The following is an 18508-nucleotide window of genomic DNA, read 5'->3' as shown; positions in this document are numbered from 1 at the left end:
CACGCGGCTGCGCCTATATAAGTGCGCGGTGCCTCCTAACCCTAGCCGCCATGAACAGATCACATCTGCTGATGCGCACTGCCCACCGTCGTTCCTTTGCTGCTACTGCCGCCGGTGACTCCATCCTGTCCGCCGCGTACACGATCGACGGGAGAGCAGGTCTCCGAAACCCTGCCCCTCTGGTTCCTGTACGGGAGAGGGGCGAATAGGTTTTTGGAAAGCGACTACGCGACTGCTCACTGTTTGTCTACTTCCACTACGTCTGCCTCGTCCTCATCATCACCATGTCCACCGAAGCCGAACGTACCGCCGCTGAGAAGGTTAAAGCCGACAAGAAGGCCGCCGAGGACGCCACTGCCGCCACCGTTGTGCCGGCTTCTGCCTGGCCTACTAAAGGGTATAACTCGTTTATTCCGCTCCTTTTGTTTTCTGTTTTAGCCATGCTAGCGTTATACGTAGATCTGTCTGCAATTAGCGTAGTATGTGTTTGCATGATTGAATATCAGTATGCGATTATTTCTGTCGATGCCATGTTAGTGATTTACTCGTGGATTAAGTTAATCAAAAAATTGCCTATTTACTCAACACATTGTTGGACTTATTATTTATGTTGTATGTATACTCGAGTTTATAAGACCGATTGTTTAATCCTCGTCCGTGGAGAATTAGTCTTCCACAAGAACTACTCTTGAAGGCACCCGGCACTTCTCAGTTAAAAAAATTGGTTCCTTTTTACTACCATTTCTCAGTTACTAAATTTCATGCGAGGCACTTTCTGGGGAATAATGTTGTGTACGTGGATTTTTTGACCTCGAGCTTTGAGACACTTCTTATCCTTACCTTCTAAGGTGGCTCATCAAAAGTGAAGCTAACGGCGGAGCCCGAATACACATGTCCATCTCAAGGCGCTTGAACAGACTGATTCCCAAAAGCATCACCAACCATAAAGACGATCGCCTCGCCGTAAAAGAATCCAGAGTTTCTTTATTCAACATCATCGTCACCGCCGCCTAAGCCAAGACGTCGAACTAAAGCTAAAATGATCCGCACGCGTGGGATCTGCGTGACCCCTTCACCACCGACGACCAAGAGGTTGCCGGCGGAGGGGAGCCACCGGGAGACGGTGCCGGAAGGGGTTGGCTCTCTTGACAGTGGTGGCTAGTTAGGGTTCCTACTTCCTGGTCGCTAGCCTCAATCTTACATAGGTCTAGCATTATTCAGATAGTCAATGTTTAACATTATTGAATAGGGATAGGGTGTGCCTGCATTCATATGGCCGAGTATTTTTTTATGATAATATGTGTCTCATTTATATCATAAAGATTAAAATACAAGTGACATAGAGACCGACATGATAAAAATGAAAAGACAGCAGGACGTCTCTGAGTCCAACACACGTTCCGTCTTCCAGATGTCCTCGATGCAAGCCACAATCTGCGTCCACTCCTCAGCTACCTACAAGCTCCGCGTCGACGTTGGAGCAGACGCCAAGTATATTTGAGCCTATGTGATTGTACTATATACATTCAAAAATACTACTCCCTCCGTTCCTAAATATAAGTCTTTGTAGAGATTCCACTATGGACTACATACGGAGCAAAATGGATGAATCTACATTCCAAAATGCATCTAGGAACGGAGGGAGTAATAAATAGAACTATTTTTTGTTTTTCTAAAAAAATACATAATTTTTTTTTTGAAAAGGCACTGCAGCCTCATTTTGATGTTTTTTTCTAAAAAAAGGTGGTTTTGGGCTTCAATCGTCAATCGTCACTCGCAGCGTCATTTGCCCCATCTGTGGACGCCCTAGACTGCGCCGCCGCCGCCTTCTTCCCTGTAAGCGCCATGGCGGCCGCCCTCCACCTTCTCGCGCTCGCCCCTGCAAGACGAGGATCTGCTCTCCGAGGTCCTCCTCCGCCTCCCGCCGCAGCCGTCCTCCCTGCCCCGCGCCTCCGCCGTCTGCACGCGCTGGCACCGCCTCGTCTCCGACCCCGGCTTCCTCCGCCGCTACCGCCAACACCACCGCCGCAGCCCTCCGCTCCTCGGTTTCTTCCGCAGCGACTATCCAGGCATCTCCTACACGCCTGCCATGGAGGCCCCCGATCGTGTCCCTGCCGGGCGCTTCTCCTTGAATCTCAATGACAGGTACAGTATCCTCAGCTGCCGCCACAGCCTCGTGCTCATCTCCCACTCGTTGCGGAACCAGGTCCTGGTGTGGGACCCCGTCACCGGCGACCAGCACTGCGTTGCTGCTCCCCTAGGGATCGACATGGCCACTACCCTGATGGACGGGCAGGTGCTTCGCGCTGCCGCCGACGCCCAGCACTTCCAGGTGGTATTGGTAAACTACAAGAAGAAATATGCACGAGCGATCGCCGCCATTTACTCGTCGGAGACCGGTGTGTGGAGTAATCTCATCGAAACACCGGTTCCACGTGAGGCCATGGAATACGAAAGCATGCCCCTGTGCTGGTCGGGGATTCTCTTTACATCTTGCTCCCTGGGGATAGTACAAGTGTAATTCTCGAGGTTGATTTGGATAGCCAGAGCCTAGCTGTGTTAGGTCTGCCAATGGATACCTTTGCCAAAGATCAATTCTTGATGGTTATGCGAGCAGAGGGTGGCGGGCTGCGCGTACTCTCCCTGACAGGATTCGCCACCGAGTTATGGAAGAGGAATACCGACTGTGATGGTGTTGCTTCATGGGTGCTGGGACGAACTTTTGAACTGGATAAGCTACTTCCCATGAATTCAGAGAATATAAGGCACACACCGATGGTAGCTTATGCTGAGGAAAATAATGTGGCTTTCTTGCGGACATTTGACAGTATCTTCATGGTCCAGCTTGAGTCATTGCAGTTCAGTAAACTTCCTGAAAACAGTAACTGTGATATCAGTTATCCATTAGAAAGTGTCTGCTGCAGGTAATACCATGTCTTCAAACTCTGGTTATAACAAATCCATGTTGATTTTCGATAATTATTTGATGGAGTATGCTGTTCACATTCTTTTGTGTTAAGCTAACCATTTTAATTAAGTAGTGTCATATAATCATATTACCTAATTCTTTTGCTGCTTGATTGACCTCTTCAACATATATATAGCGAATTTGTTCAGTAATGTTTCTGTTCTGATGCTTGTGTGAGAGCTTTATTTGATGGTTATGGTCTGGACTCACATCTGTTACTTGTAGCTAGTCTGATAGTGTCCTTTATGCCTTTTATGTCACCAGTTCATCGTTGTATTGTATCTGGTTTGTTAACAAATATGTAGTGATGAGTTTCTTACGTTATCACATACTGTTATTCGTTATCAAGTCAAACATAGCAATATGTCTTTATCATTTTATTATATGAATATCTATTTAAAGTAATGAACACCGAGATTGGTAAATTCTTTCTGCAACAATTGAACTAAATTTCACTGTTTCCTTTTGACATATGTAAGAATTGTATGTTGGTAGTGTTAGTGCTGTGTCGCAGGTCTTTCTCATGTTGAAAACACCTGCATCGGAATATTCTTTCAATTTGACAGGCTGTATGGTCTTGTTTATCTTTGTAATGTTGTATCAGAACTCAGTTAATTTTTTTCCAGATTACATTTGTGAGTTGTGTAAATATTGTGTTGATGCCTCCTTGTAGCTCTTCAGCTTTCCATTAGGTTATTTGACTTCTTATGATTGCAGAAACAAGCATTGGTGGTGGACTTGATGGAGCTGATCAAGATATGCTGAATCAATGATATACTGATTGAGCAGGAAAGCTTATCATCTGAATGTATGTTGATGTATCTGAAGTTCTGAACTGTTCTTTCAAAAACATGTATTTTTTTCCTTTTTACTGCCATTCTCAAGTACTAAATTGCAAGAGAGGGTTGTAAGTTTTTCTCTACAATCTTTTGCTTAACTGTTTCCCACTTGGCCACTTCCCATCATCCCTTCCTCAGCAGCTTTGCATTCTCTTCCGCATGCCTTCACCCACTTACATTCTCTTTTATTTGCTGATGTGTTAAGCTCCTCTACTAGATATGCTCTTTGCTTGCCTCTCTGTTCCATCCAGCTGCATTGCTTTCAGTTTACCTCCACCTTAGTACTACCCAAGTCCCCTCTAGTAGTGCTGGTTTTTCTCCCTTCTAGCTCCCTCAGATGACTGATGACTTGATACCCTTCCCACTTTTGTGCAAAATTTTGTTCCTACTCAGTCATAGATTATAATGGTCTCATGTTAAGTGGTAGCAGAATGAAATACATTCTTTTTCATGATTCATAGATTTTATTTTAATTTTACACATGCTACATTGCCTTTGATTAGTTTTTTGTGGTTATGGCTCAATCAGGTTCTAGTGATTTATATGTACTTCTCTGCGTAAGTGACTGACAACTAAAAATAACCTGATCATTTGTTCTATATTTCCTTCACTTATATGGGATTTATAGATATGGCATTTCACATTGCTGCTTATTTTGGATCATTGTGATACCCAGTGAACTAATTATTGTAACAAAATTTTGAAGAGCATGCCTTCGTGCCATGCCATACTACTGTTTATCGTTCCACTTGCAGTTAAGTATTGCAGATTTGTGGAAGGTTATTCTAGTTTTAGGCAGTTTTCTGAAACATTTTCTTGGCTCCTCTCATTGCTAGTTGCATATTCAATTGGCCGTTGTCTGCTGCAAACTATATGTTATGCTTTGTGGTAGTTTAATTTCTTAAAATTGATCAGGGTTGATGTTTGACACTTTATATTAAACATATCATCAAAATGGCACGACAAGATTCACCATAAATACTGCTTTGACAACGAATTTTACTGTGTACTAACAACATATTATCATTGGAAGTAGTGGTCAAATGTTGTGCAGATGAAAAAAAGACATCTATTCTTGACTGAATTAAGTCTTCTGTCTGTTAATAAGGCGATGCATGATCCCTAGTTCAGGCTTCTACATCATGAATTTGATTAAATTCATCCATTAGTGACTAACTAGCTGCTTCTGCATTTAAAAAGAAGAACGATAATGATCTAGAAACAAAACTTTGACATCTCTTATTTCCTACTCCATGAACCCCTTGTATGCCACTGATCTTTTAGCCTCTATTAGGACCAGATATAGCCAAAAATTGCCAATAAAGTAATAATAGAAGCCGAAGGTCACTACACTACAAATTACCTATTCTGTGTTTCTAATGTTGGTTTTGTAATGCTGAGATGATTCGCCTTTGGAGATCTCCACAATGGTGAAGCTAATGTTTACTATTTGAGTCATACAAAATCATCTGATAAAACTTTAACGACATTTTCATGAATGAATGGCACACATTTGGTTTGACTGATGCTGTGATTGCCCTGCAGGTATCTTGAGTTACAGTCTGGTGGCTGAGATGCAGAAGGGGCTTGTTTGCTGCGACCCGCGAGGAAAATCCACCCTCTATGTAGGATGCACTAGTCAGACGTGAAGTGGGCTTATTGGAATTAATCGCTTATTTTGATCAACCTGGCTTGTTATCTACTTTCTGTAGTCAATTGACCAACTGGCTTGCTACAATTAATTAGTATGAACCTTTCAGCTGATCTTGCTTGCATTTTGTGTGTGTTCATATTCACTGTTTTCTTTTGATTGTGTTCCATGTTGTATCAGGCAAGGACGAATTATGCGTAGAATTTCTGCTTATGCCCATTTAGCGTATTTGTATTTACCTGGTTCTGACTAGTGAATGTTGAGTTGTTTTGCTTTCCCTGAGATTCAGGGAGGGCTTCGGTGAGATTGCTAATGTTTAAGTGGATGGGATTGCTAAGGTTTGGAGTATGATGTAAACATGTCACACTCTGAGATTTGCAAAATTTCACAACTGTTGTGCGGACGTGCAGAATACATTTTATTGATTATTGATTGGTTCACCAATCACAGCCGTTCAACATCACGATCCAATGATCCAGAGGCTATTCAACTCTTTATTTTGAAGGTTACTTGGCATTAATTGTTGCCCCACCTCTTGTTGCACTCAGCTATACAATCCACAACACCATGTGTATCTGCAAAAATGGTCAAGACGAGCACAAGATCCTAAGACCAGATGGTGATTCTTCTTTGTATCAATAGAAAAAAGAGAGCATATATTGCATCGATGTTCAGGAGAATTCATCTATAAATGGAACGGAGCAAATGGAATGCAAGTAAGGTGTTCTGTTGGTCTTACAGGTTGGTGCCACCGACGGGTCACAGATGGAGTCCGTGCTGCAGACCATGATGCATGCGGCAAGGGCGTCCTTCTTGTCAACGCCGTCATAGTTGCCGGCGCAGTCGACGTTGCAAAGGCACCAAGGGACGCTGTGCCTGCACCCGTCGTGGCACTGCTGGTAACAGTTGCAGAAGGACATGGCGTCCACCTGTTGTTTGGATGGCACAGCGTGACAATAGCGGCGGCCCTCTTCTGCACGTCCATCCCCTCTCCTTATCTGCACGAGCTATGACAAGTGAGTAGGAAGGGAACTGACGTGGGAGTTTTCAGGTGATTGGTGGCTCTCTTAGACAGTTAGATATGTGGTCTTTATGTACTGGAGTTTTGAGGGCAATATCGGTATTTGACCCGGAAAATTTGTAGTGTAACACGACAAAGTATTGCAGTATTTGCTAGCTCATCAGATTCCCCACAATTTCAGGCTTGTCTATTTTGTAGCCATTTTTGCCATGGCATTGATTTCCTAAACAAGATGGTGCCTACTGCCACTTACTAGCCCCTAGTGGCCTAGTGCGCACCTGAAACTAACCTTGGATCATAAACCGATTAGACAAGCGCATGGTGAAGAGACCTGTGCTGATGTAGAACGAAAACCGAATGCAGTTTTCAAACAATGCTGTTTGGTAGTAGTGACGGACAGATTGCTATTTCAAGTTCCTGGGGATGTGAAGTAGTCCCTCCGGTCCAAAATAGACACCTTCTGTGAATTGAATTTGCACAATTCTCTCTTTCTTTAACCAAATTTGCATCTATTCAGTAGTAAGTCCCGTTTAGGCTTCGGTGAGTTTGCTAATGTTTGAATTTGAATTCTTTGTTGAGTTGAATATACATATGATGTATACACGCGAGTGTGTGCTTCAGTGTGTTGGGTGTGTGATTGTCGTTCTTGTTAAAAGACTATGTATGATACAGGGACATGTTGCGTTGCTCCTCTTGACATTCTCGGGGATGGGGTGAACGAATCTCGCACAGTAAAATCTTCTCTTTTGGTTAGACTGGTAGATATGTGCCTGTAAGTTGTAATTTTTTTTACTGAAATGTAACTATACATATGAATATATCTACTGTTAGGGAGTTTTGCTTACATATTTTCCCCCCGCACGCCATATCTAGCGCGCCTGTTGGAGATGCTCTAACTGCAGTCGAAACGAAGCCAGGCATGTCCACTCGCCCCCATTACGTCCTCGATCATATTTGCACGCGGCCCAACATCCTCGGCTCTGCACTAGGCCGTATACCTAGTGCCTGTTGATCCCACATACCCCTGCGCTGATTTCGGCCCAGACTGGCCCAACAACGAATTCAAACGCAGGCACCGAGCCTCCCTGATCGCCCCGATCTGGTCGGCCGCCGGCGCCGGCACCAGTGTTGCCATTGGCCGTTTTTTCTTCCGTCGTGGTAATACAGTCCAAGAATGGGGATCAATGAAGTACTGCAAAGTTAGCGCCCGCAAACGTACCGTGGGGATTGGTCCCTTCCATGGCCGAATGATCGTCGGAGCCGTTCGCCGGAGAACCTCGACCTTATCTTCCCCCTTCTGTCCATCCCAAGGCTGATCGCTTGACAGAACAATCACGTTGATGTTCTGGCGACTTCTTCTTCCGAATAGCCCACGAGAAGAGACTCGCAAATGATATCCGACGGCATCGGCGATGGGACCTCCGCCACCAATCTGGTCACAGTGCGGTCCTCCTCGTCGAAGATCGTCCCGGAGAGAGCCCAAAAGCGATTGCCCCGCCGACATCCGGGGCGGCCGCGGGTGCCCTCGCGGCCACCAGTGTAGTCGCCTCCCTGTCTGTCGTGAGGTAGCTTGTGCTTCTTTAAAATGGAAGAGATTGTCACTTCCCAGCCTCTGCACCAACTAGGGATACATACGGCCATTTTAGTATGAGTATGAAGATAAGCAAGGTCCTCAGAATTTTCTAAATCAGTATCAAGATATTTCTTCATAAGTGGTTCTCCCTGTGCATTATCAATTCTAGGAACTAAACTCGGGTCGTTAGGATGAACAACCACAAGGCTGGTACAATTAATTAGTTGTTCCCTTTGTTTAGAAATATAAGAGCGTCGTTTAGATCACTAAAGTAGTGATCTAAACACTCTTGTATTCTTTAGTGATATAAACGCTCTTATATTTCTTTATGGAAGGAGTACCTTTTAGTTGGTATTTTGCATGTGTTCATGTTCACTTTTTTCTTTTGATTGTATAAAGACGGGCCAATCGTACGTCAAATTGCGGCTTATATATGTCCCATTTTGTGTGTGGCTGACGAACTTGTTTCAAATTATTTTGCTTTTGTTCAGACTCACGCAAGGCTTCGATTAGTTTGCTGATGTTTGAATTCTTTTACATGTTATATTAACCCTCTCCTTCGTTACTTATTCCTCGCAGAAAGAAGATAAGACAATTGTGATCTTGCAATCTGGTCAGAGTATGGTATCAAAGACACATCAAATTAGCAGGGATTTACCAAATGCATTGATAACTAGCTTTATTATAAGATTCACAAACTTCCTCACAATCACAAGTAGTGCACCGAAGCCAAATACATTTTATTGCATTGGTGCAGCAGTTCGACATCATATGATCCCATGATCGGCCGGATCTTCAATCTTCAAGGAACCTTGGCCCGTCCATGGCGACCCCACGTATCGTTGCACGCATGGCTACAATATGCGGCGCCTGCATATGCAAAATGGCAGTGCAAGCACAAGATCATCAGAACAAAATAACAGCATAAAGAGCACACATATTCCATGAGTGTGCCTCTACGAACGCACCCATATCATAAAGCAAGGTGCTAGGAGGTCCTCTTACCGGATGGCGCCGCCGGCACGCCGCATAGGGAGTCCTTGGTGCAGGCGACCATGCAGGCGGCTACGGGGTCATTCTTGTCATCACAGCTGCCGCCACACACGACCTTGCAGAGCATCGGGAAGGCGTGCTTGCACCCTAAGTAGCACTCTCGGTAGCAGTTGCAGGAGTAATTGGAGAACTGTTGATGGGATGGCCTGGACAGCATGAGGAGTAGGAGCATGGACAGGGCCGCAATCACTGCCGCTCTCTTCTTCACCACCATGTCCTTCCTCGTACTGTACAAGAGAAGTGGAGTAGATTTCAGGCTCCTGTGTGGAGGGCTCTGTACATGTTTCAGCCTGGAAGCGGATCTCCTGCGAAGGAAATCATTAACCCGGAGATCAAGAAGATCCGAGGAGCTAGGAATCATTTGCGTGGAAATCTGAGAGAGAGGTAAATCATGGTCTTACTTCCAAAACTGTAGATCCGCCCGATGGAAAGTTGAGCAACCTTCTCTGAAGAAGAAACAGCACCAAATCGGCAAAGTATCAATGGTGGCAAATTCAATCACCAGGTGATTTGCTGCTAAAAGAAAATGCAGAGCAATCTCTGTCTCTATCTCTAGTATTTATCTTTATCTCTATATCTATATCTCTATCTCTATCTTCTCTTCTCTTCTCTTCTCTCCACCGGTTTTCACTGGTTTTCTCATTTGGCCAAACAAACCCAACCTTTATTGGGTAACGATATGGCCAGACGAACCCAACTTTTATGGTAAACGTTTACGCGCGGTGAGTCGGATGAACGCTCGGGCCGGTCACTTCGCCATGCTGGCGCTAGCCATCAGGAAGGGAACACGTGTACCTTATCCTTTCCTCACGGCCGTGACCTCGCTTTCCCCATCGCTTTCCACCTCGCCTCCTCCGACATAGCACCAGGCAGCTCCGAGCACTCCTCCCTTCACACCTCACGCTGCACCTCCTCCATGGGGGTGCTGCTCCCATGCGCCATGGCCTGCGAGCTGAAGGTCAGGGCGGCCATGGCTGGCGAGCTCGGGGTAGACTGCGACGGGGGCTCCTACGAGCTGCTATGGGCGCCATGGCTTATGAGCTTGGGGGCAGACGACGACGGGGGAGACTGCGAGCTGCTATGGGCGACGCCGTTGAGCATTTGCTACTCGGAGAATCTCACCGGAGCTGCGAGCATTAAGCGACACCTCCCATGTTACAACTGGTGTTCAAGGAAGCTACCACAGGCGCTGCAAAAAGCTTCAACCCGTGACGCCAAATGCTGGGACCGCTCAGTGCCATCGCAAAAAGCTACAACCGGCGTCGCAAAAAGCTTCGACCAGCATCGCAAAAAGCTTCAATCACGACGACATATGTCAGGGCTGGCTACTGTCAATACCAAAAAAGCTGCAACCGTTGTTGCTTTTGCTACTATCGGCGTCGTTGTTTGCTACATACTTCACGGCTTAGCTGCGGCGTGCGACGACGGCGGCGATCAACAAGCTGTATGTTTTTGCTGGAATGAAGACTATGTGTGCTACAACCGGTTATGGCAGAGCTACCACCGGTGATTTTTTTTGGCTACAACCATGTACGGATTAGTTGTGACCTCAGTCGGGAGCTGCAACAGTTGATGTTTTTGCTACTACCGGCATCGTTGTTTGCTACATGCTCGACTTAGCTGTGACGTTCGACGATGGCGGCGACGTTTTTGCTACAACCGCCGCTGGATTTTGCTTCATCCGTTCGTGGATTAGCTGCAACCCGCGATGGCCGCAACGGCGGTTCGCTGCAACTGTGCTTTGGTTTTGCTACCACCGGCGAAGATTTTTGCTACATCCATGCATATTTGCTACACCGGTGCTTCAAACACGGTGATGAGCAGCGCCAGATGCTGGTGGGGGTTGTTGTTGGAAATATGAGCAATTTTCCGAATGATTTTATTGACAGAAATACTAGATAAAGCATGACTAATATAGCAAAGATAAAATAATTCATGCAATTCGACAGAGAGAAGGTAAATAGCATCTGTATATATGAACTAGAACCGAACACATCTAGAACAGACACTAGAGCAAGAAGTTGTGACAGAACTTCTAACAGAAAGAGTATTAGAACGTACGGAACGGGAGCAGTCGAGCAGATGCACTGGTCTTGGGGTCGGTGTCCTCGCCAGCCATGTCGTCGAGGAGGTTGTCAACGTCGGGGAAGAAGTCATCGTCGGGGAAGTAGTCGTCGGAGTCCGGGGCGTCCGTGACAAAGAAGTCAGTAGTCGCGCTGAGCGCTCCCCAAAAACCTTATCACCCTTCTCCCGTACAGGACTCAAAAGGTGCGGTTTCGGAGGCCTACTGTCCCGACCTGCGGTACACGCCGCAAGCCGGGATGGGGAAGAATTTAGCAGTAGCGTAGTGCTCAAGAACTTGTGGCGAGAGGAAGAAGAGGTTTTGGTGCGTCTCTCTAAGAGGAGCGACCTCCCTTTTATAGACGCAAGAGAAGGAGGCGAGAGGCTGCGCCGGGAGCTGAAGAGAATGAGGGAGACGAAACGAACAGGCGCCAGGCGAAGAGGCGCGGTGTTCGTATTCAATCACCACTACAGCAAAAACATTTCAGCTTCCGCGTGACCTTTCGTATACCCGTCGTGCGTGGCAAAAATTTAGACATCGGCTCGTTCCCGCAACCCGCGGCGCGTCATGACGAGGCGTGGCGTGGCGAGGCGGGCGGCGGAGGAGGAGCGCGCGTGGATGTCCCTCTTGTTCTCATCCTCATACATGTGGAGAAAGAGCCTCCCTTATAAAGATATCCAACTCCCTCTAAATAACAATGTGGGACTAAACTTTAGTTCCACCTCTTGCCTTGCACGAATGGGCTGCGTGGTCCTCTAGGATTTATTAGGAATTTCTGAAACTGCTATTGGGCTAGGCCCAAAATAGACAAAATTCCAGCAATCCCCCACCAAATCTCAGAGGCACACAAAATTTGCCTTTTGTTCCAAAACACTGTTTTATATACCGGTACTGCAGTGGAGACTGTTAAGTTGAAATTCCACCTAGAACTCTATGCTACACTAGTAAGCAACTTGAACAGTGGACTGGGCCTTGAACTGCAAGTTTTCTGTGAATCTAGTTTCACATAAAGCCTTGATCGATACGTGGCTACCGTTGGTCTTCCCCGCGGGTGGAGCTTATGCGTCATACTCCGAGACCTTTCATGAGTTTACTAGTGAGAACCCTACTCTCATAGATTGCGACGTTTAACAATCAGACTCATATAGGTGTGTTCTTCAAAAGATGTTCTGCAGGACAACATCTCTGCTTAAATGAGCCACTTAGAACACATTTAAGATATACATCAACCTGCCATGCAGTTTTAGGAGAGTATTGCATCTTCATGGAGTGGTATTGTTAATAGTAAGGATACTCTCCTCTCAGTTGATCAACAACTTGTCTTCCACATCTATTTCACGGGATCTCCGATCATAAAGAATAGGTTACCACTGTGAACAACTCATATTGTGGGTCTCATACCCATCTCCCTCGATGCATTACCTATCACATTACGTGATAGACCCTTAGTAAAAGGATCTGCCAGATTTTTAGACATTTGGATATAATCCAATACAATAACTCCGGAGTTTCTCATTTTCCTGACAGACTTTAACCTTCTCTGAACGTGTCTTGATGACTTCATGTTATCCTTTGAGCTGCTCACTTTCGTGATCACAGTTTGATTGTCGCAGTTCATAAGGATACCCGGTACAGGTTTCTCAACAACCGGCAAGTCATTCAAGAGCCGGCGAAGCCAATCTGCTTCGACCGTAGCTATATCTAGTGCTGTGAGTTCTGCTTCCATTGTTGACCTCGTTAAGATGGTTTGCTTGCAAGACTTCCAAGAAACAGCGCCACCTCCATGAGTGAATACATAACCGCTTGTGGCCTTTATCTCATCAGCATCTAAGATCCAGTTTGAGTCACTATACCCTTCAAGCACCTTTGGGTGCCCGGTGCAGTGAATTCCATAATTCGCAGTGCCTTTCAAATAATGCAAAACTCTCTCTAGAGCTTTCCAATGCACATCTCCCGGTTTTGAGACAAACCGACTCAGTTTGCTAACAGCAAAAGAGATGTCAGGTCTTGTAGCACTGGCTAAGTACATAAGCGAGCTAATAATCTGATAATATTTCAATTGATCTCTAGCAATTCTTCGATTCTTTCGAAGTAACACACTCGCATCATTTGGTGTTGGAGAGGGCTTGCAGTCACTATAGCCAAAGCGACTCAAGATCGATCTTTTCCACATAGTGAGATTGAAGCAATGTAATACCACCATCATCGTCTCTCAACAACTTGATGTTCAGAATGACATCAGCCACTCCTAAATCCTTCATCTCAAAACAGTGAGATAGGAAATCCTTGACCTCCTTAATAACATTCAGATTTGTTCCGAAAATCAGTATGTCATCAACATACAAGCAAAGGATAACTCCCTCGCCCCCACCATGGAGATAGTACACACATTTCTCAGCTTCGTTTAGAACAAAGCCTGCAGCTGTTAAAGTTCTTTCAAACTTCTCATGCCACTGTTTAGGTGCTTGCTTGAGTCCATACAAAGACTTCGGCAACTTGCACACTTTTCCTTCCTGACCATATACTACAAACCCATCTGGTTGTTCCATATAAATTTCCTCGTCCAACTCTCCATTTAGGAAAGCAGTCTTAACATCCATTTGATGAACGAGAAGACCATGTGAGGCAGCTAGTGAAAGTAGAACTCGAATAGTGGTCAGTCGAGCCACAGGTGAGTAAGTATGAAAGAAGTCTTCACCTTCCTTTTGGGTATAACCCTTAGCCACGAGCCGAGCCTTGTACTTTTCAATAGTACCATCAGGCCTAAGCTTCTTCTTGAATACCCATTTGCATCCTATAGGTTTGCACCCATAAGGACGATCAGTTATCTCCCAATTTTCATTCGCCATGATGGAATCCATCTCATTACGAACCGCTTCCTTCCAGTAGTCAGCATCTTCAGATGCATAGGCCTCTGAAATAGAACTGGGAGTGTCATCTATGAGATACACAAGAAAATCATCACCAAAGGACTTTGCAGTCCTCTGTCTCTTGCTCCTAGTAGGAACTTCATTGTTCTCCTCCACAGGACTTTCAAAGTGTTCCATCGAAATGGCAGGTTCGATAATTGTAACTGGTTCCTGATTCGATGAACTAGGCATCTCCTGATTAGATGAGGTAGCCATATCCTTCATGGGAAAGATATCTTCAAAGAAAGTCGCATCATTCGACTCCATGATCGTACCGACATGCATGTCAGGTACCTCAGATTTTACAACCAAGAATCTATAACCAATGCTATGAAAAGCATATCCCAGGAAAACACAATCCACGGTCTTTGGTCCAAGCTTGCGCTTCTTTAGAATTGGCACATTGACTTTCGCCAAACAACCCCACGTTCGTAGATAAGAGAGTTTTAATCGTTTCTTCTCCCATTCCTCGAATGGAGTTATCTCTTTATTCTTTGTGGGAACTCGGTTTAGGACATGACATGCAGTCAATATCGCCTCCCCCCATCATGCCTTGGGGAGACCCGATGTGTCTAACATGGCGTTAACCAAATCTGTTAGAGTACGGTTCTTTCTTTCGGCCACCCCATTTGACTGAGGTGAATAGGGAGGCGTCCTCTCATGGATTATACCATGTTCCGCACAAAAAGCATCAAATTCATTGGAAAAATACTCTCCACCACGGTCGGACCTAAGCCTCTTTATTTTTCGATCAAGTTGGTTTTCCACTTCAGCTTTATAGATCTTGAAAAAGTTCAAAGCCTCATCCTTAGATTTCAGAAGATACACACGGCAGTATCTAGTGGAGTCATCAATTAACGTCATGAAATATTTCTTTTCACCTTTTGTCAAAACACCATTCATTTCACATAAATCTGAATGTATGAGCTCTACTGGTGCAAGATTTCTCGTTTCCGCAGTCGTGTGAGACTTACGAGGTTGCTTAGCTTGCACACAAACTTGCCACTTAGATCCCTTGATAGTGGTGAAACTAGGGATTAAGTTCAACTTCGCTAGTCGTGACATGCAACCAAAGTTAACATGACAAAGACGTGAATGCCAAACATTTGATTCACTATTTTTGCAAACATGATTAACAACTTTATTGCAGACGTCTGATAAGGATAAATGAAACAGGCCTCCTGACTCATAGCCTTTACCGACAAAGGTTCCATACTTGGATATTACAAATTTATTCGACTCAAAGACAAGCTTATAGCCATCTCTACACAGAAGAGATCCGCTAAAAAAAATTATTGACGGAGGGGACATAATGCACGTTCTTCAGCCGCACGATCTACCCCGAAGTAAACTTCAGGTCGGCCATGACAAAACCACGAACAGAGCACTTGAACCGTTGCCCATCAGCACGGTTGAAGTCCCTATGGTCTGATAAGACGAAAACATGGAAATATCACCACATACATGCACATTAGCACCCGTGTCAATCAACCAATCAGGAGAATGGCATACTGAAAGAATAGTGGGAAATATACCATACCCAGCATCCTTCATGTCAGTGTCTCCAGTGACAACATTAGCGGTCTTGCCGCCTTTCCTAGGATGAAGCTTGTCATAGTGATTAGGGCAACTAGGAGCCTAATGATCAGGATCCCCACACACATGACAAACACCTTTCTTCTTGTCATTCTTCATCTTGAAGTTCGTGTGTTGCACAACCTTATTCTTCCCATCAAACTTTGCTTTACCATCAAACTTGCCCTTGTTCTTGAACTTGTGGGGCTGGAAGTTCTTCTTCTATACCAGATTGGCACTAGATCCTCCCTCAATACCTCGAGCACGTGTGTCCTTTGCTCTCGCATTTTCTTCCACATCAAGAGTGCCAAGGAGATCCGAACGGAAAACTCCTGTCTCTTATGTTTCAGTAAGGTAGCAAAGTTCCTCCACGAATGAGGAAGCTTAGTGATGATACCTCCGGCAACAAACTTGTCCGGTAGCATACAACTGAAGTGCTCAAGTTCTCTAGCAAATGACTGTATCTCATGAGCTTGCTCAACCACGGAGCGCTCTTCAGTCATCCTGTAATCATAGAATTGCTCCATGATGTACAACTCAGTGCCAGCATCCGAGACCCCAAACTTGGCCTCGAGTGCATCCCACATATCTTTTCCATTATCAATTGACGCATAAGCATCAACTATGTTCTCACCAAGAACACTCAAGGGAGCAGCCTTAAACAGAGTATCCATTTTCTGAAAAGCTTGTGCTTGTTGAGCATCAAGCTCTCCATCAGGTTTGCCGAGAGTGGCGTCATAGCAACTCATGGTTTGAAACCATAAGACTGCTCTCACGCGCCACCTCTTATAGTGGATACCCTCAAACATGGGAGGTCTCATGGAAGCAGCAAAACCACTTGGGGTAAATTGCCTATAATAAGGTTTTTGGATTGTTGGAAATATGAGCAATTTTCAGAATGATATTATTGACAGAAATACTAGATAAAGCATGACTAATATAGCAGAGATAAAACAAGTCATGCAATTCGACAGAGAGAAGGTAAATAGCATCTGTATATATGAACTAGAACCGAACACATCTAGAACAGACATTAGAGCAAGAAGTTGTGACAAAACTTCTAACAGAAAGAGTATGAGAACGTACGGAACGGGAGCAGATGCACTGGTCTTGGGGTAGGTGTCCTCGCCAACCATGTCGTCGAGGAGGTTGTCGACGTCGGGGAAGAAGTCGTCGTCGGGGAAGTAGTCGTCGGAGTTTGGGGCGTCCGTGACGAAGAAGTCAGTAGTCGCGCTGAGCGCTCCCCAAAACCTTATCACCCTTCTCCCGTACAGGACTCAAAAGGTGCGGTTCCGGAGGCCTACTGTGCCTGCGGTGCACGCCGCAAGCCGGGATGGGGAAGAACGTAGCAGTAGAGCAGTGGTCAGGAACTTGTGGTGAGAGGAAGAAGAGGTTCTGGTGCGTCTCTCTGAGAGGAGCGACCTCCCTTTTATAGGCAGAAGAGAAGGAGGCGAGAGGCTGCGCCGGGAGCTGAAGAGAACGAGGGAGATGAAATGAACAGGCGGCAGGCGAAGAGGTGCGCCTTTTCAGCTTCCGCGTGACCTTTCATATACACGTCGTGCGTGGCAAAGTAGACATCGGCTCATTCCCGCAACCCGCGGCGCGGCACGTCGTGACGAGGCGGGCGGCGGAGGAGGAGCACGCGCGGATGTCCCTCTTGTTCTCATCCTCATATATGTGGAGAAAGAGCCTCCCTTATAAAGAGATCCAACTCCCTCTAAACTAGCAATGTGGGACTAAACTTTAGTTCCACCTCTTGCCTTGCACGAATGGGCTACGTGGGCCTTTAGGATTTATTAGGAATTTCTGAAACTGCTATTGGGCTAGGCCCAAAATAGAAAAATTCCAGCAGTTGTCACGGGGGGCGAGGCGGCCGGAGGCAGGACGAGATGTGTGCAGGAGAGACGGATGCAGAGCTTGGGGGAAGAAGGTGCGGCTGACCCGCAGGAGCCGGACACAAGAGGGGAAGAGACGACATCCTGTCGTGAAGAAGACGACGACAGAGGTCAAAGATGCTAGATCTATGGCTACTGATGCTGCGAGCGGCGACGGCGAGCCGACATGCGGAGCTGCAAGCAGGAGGCCAGGGGGAGGAGGGGCCATGGGGGGCTACAGAAAATTCCGTCGGGTGATGACGGATGAGGGCTAAACCAGGATGAAGACGAGTGGGGGAAGGAAGAAGAGAACGCAAACCCAATCGGATGGCTGCGCGCGGCTGAATTGGATGGCCAGGGGCTGACCGGCCGAACGGTTGGGCCGGCGCGCCGGCGCAGATTAGTAGCCAACTTTTATTTGGTAACACATTCAATTCACGCATGGCGATTGATTTCTTTTTCGTAACCCAAGTTAACTAACAGATGATAATCAATCTTCAAATACTAAAACCAATCAATACAAGGCAACAAAAATTAATTCACGTATCGCGATCAGATTCTTCTTTAGTAACTCAGCTTAGCTCAAGGACAATTAATCTCTACATCACCTTTGTTTACCACTCGCCAATGGGAAAATTCATACCAGACACATCACGTAGGTGACCTGGTGTTGATCTAGATCCCTATGATGTGGTGTTGGGATCATGTCAAAACACCATGCCATCCTAAGTGCCGATTTTGCATGATCAACCGATTCAATTCCCGATCCACTCAATGCAATCGATCCATCGAGCGAACCAGAGAAACCCTATTCCCTTCCTCATCTCGTGTATTCTCCTATGGTGGTCACAGGTCGACGGGCGCCAGGGTAGCAACCATGACGTGTTTATGGTGGATCAGAAGCCGGATGTGAGGTACCCATTCATCCTCTCTTCCTAAGCCTACGTCATCTCTCTCCTCTCGGCCATCTCCCTTGGAACCAA

The 18508-nt window shown here is 45.9% G+C and overlaps 1 long non-coding RNA gene across 1 annotated transcript; it reads right to left on the bottom strand.

Annotated features, from left to right (window-relative positions):
* Positions 1 to 8695: 8695 nt before the first annotated feature.
* LOC141025299 (uncharacterized) lies at positions 8696 to 9629 on the bottom strand. The gene is made up of 3 exons (XR_012186777.1): positions 9507 to 9629; positions 9058 to 9410; positions 8696 to 8922 (listed from the first exon to the last, which is right to left on the bottom strand). It is a non-coding gene; the product is annotated as an uncharacterized lncRNA (long non-coding RNA).
* Positions 9630 to 18508: the final 8879 nt, after the last annotated feature.

Source organism: Aegilops tauschii, chromosome 6 (assembly GCF_002575655.3).
Source record: "Aegilops tauschii subsp. strangulata cultivar AL8/78 chromosome 6, Aet v6.0, whole genome shotgun sequence".
NCBI lineage: Eukaryota > Viridiplantae > Streptophyta > Magnoliopsida > Poales > Poaceae > Aegilops > Aegilops tauschii.
The sequence above is the reverse complement of the archived record's forward strand: the minus strand, read 5'-3'. Positions and strand labels throughout refer to the sequence as shown.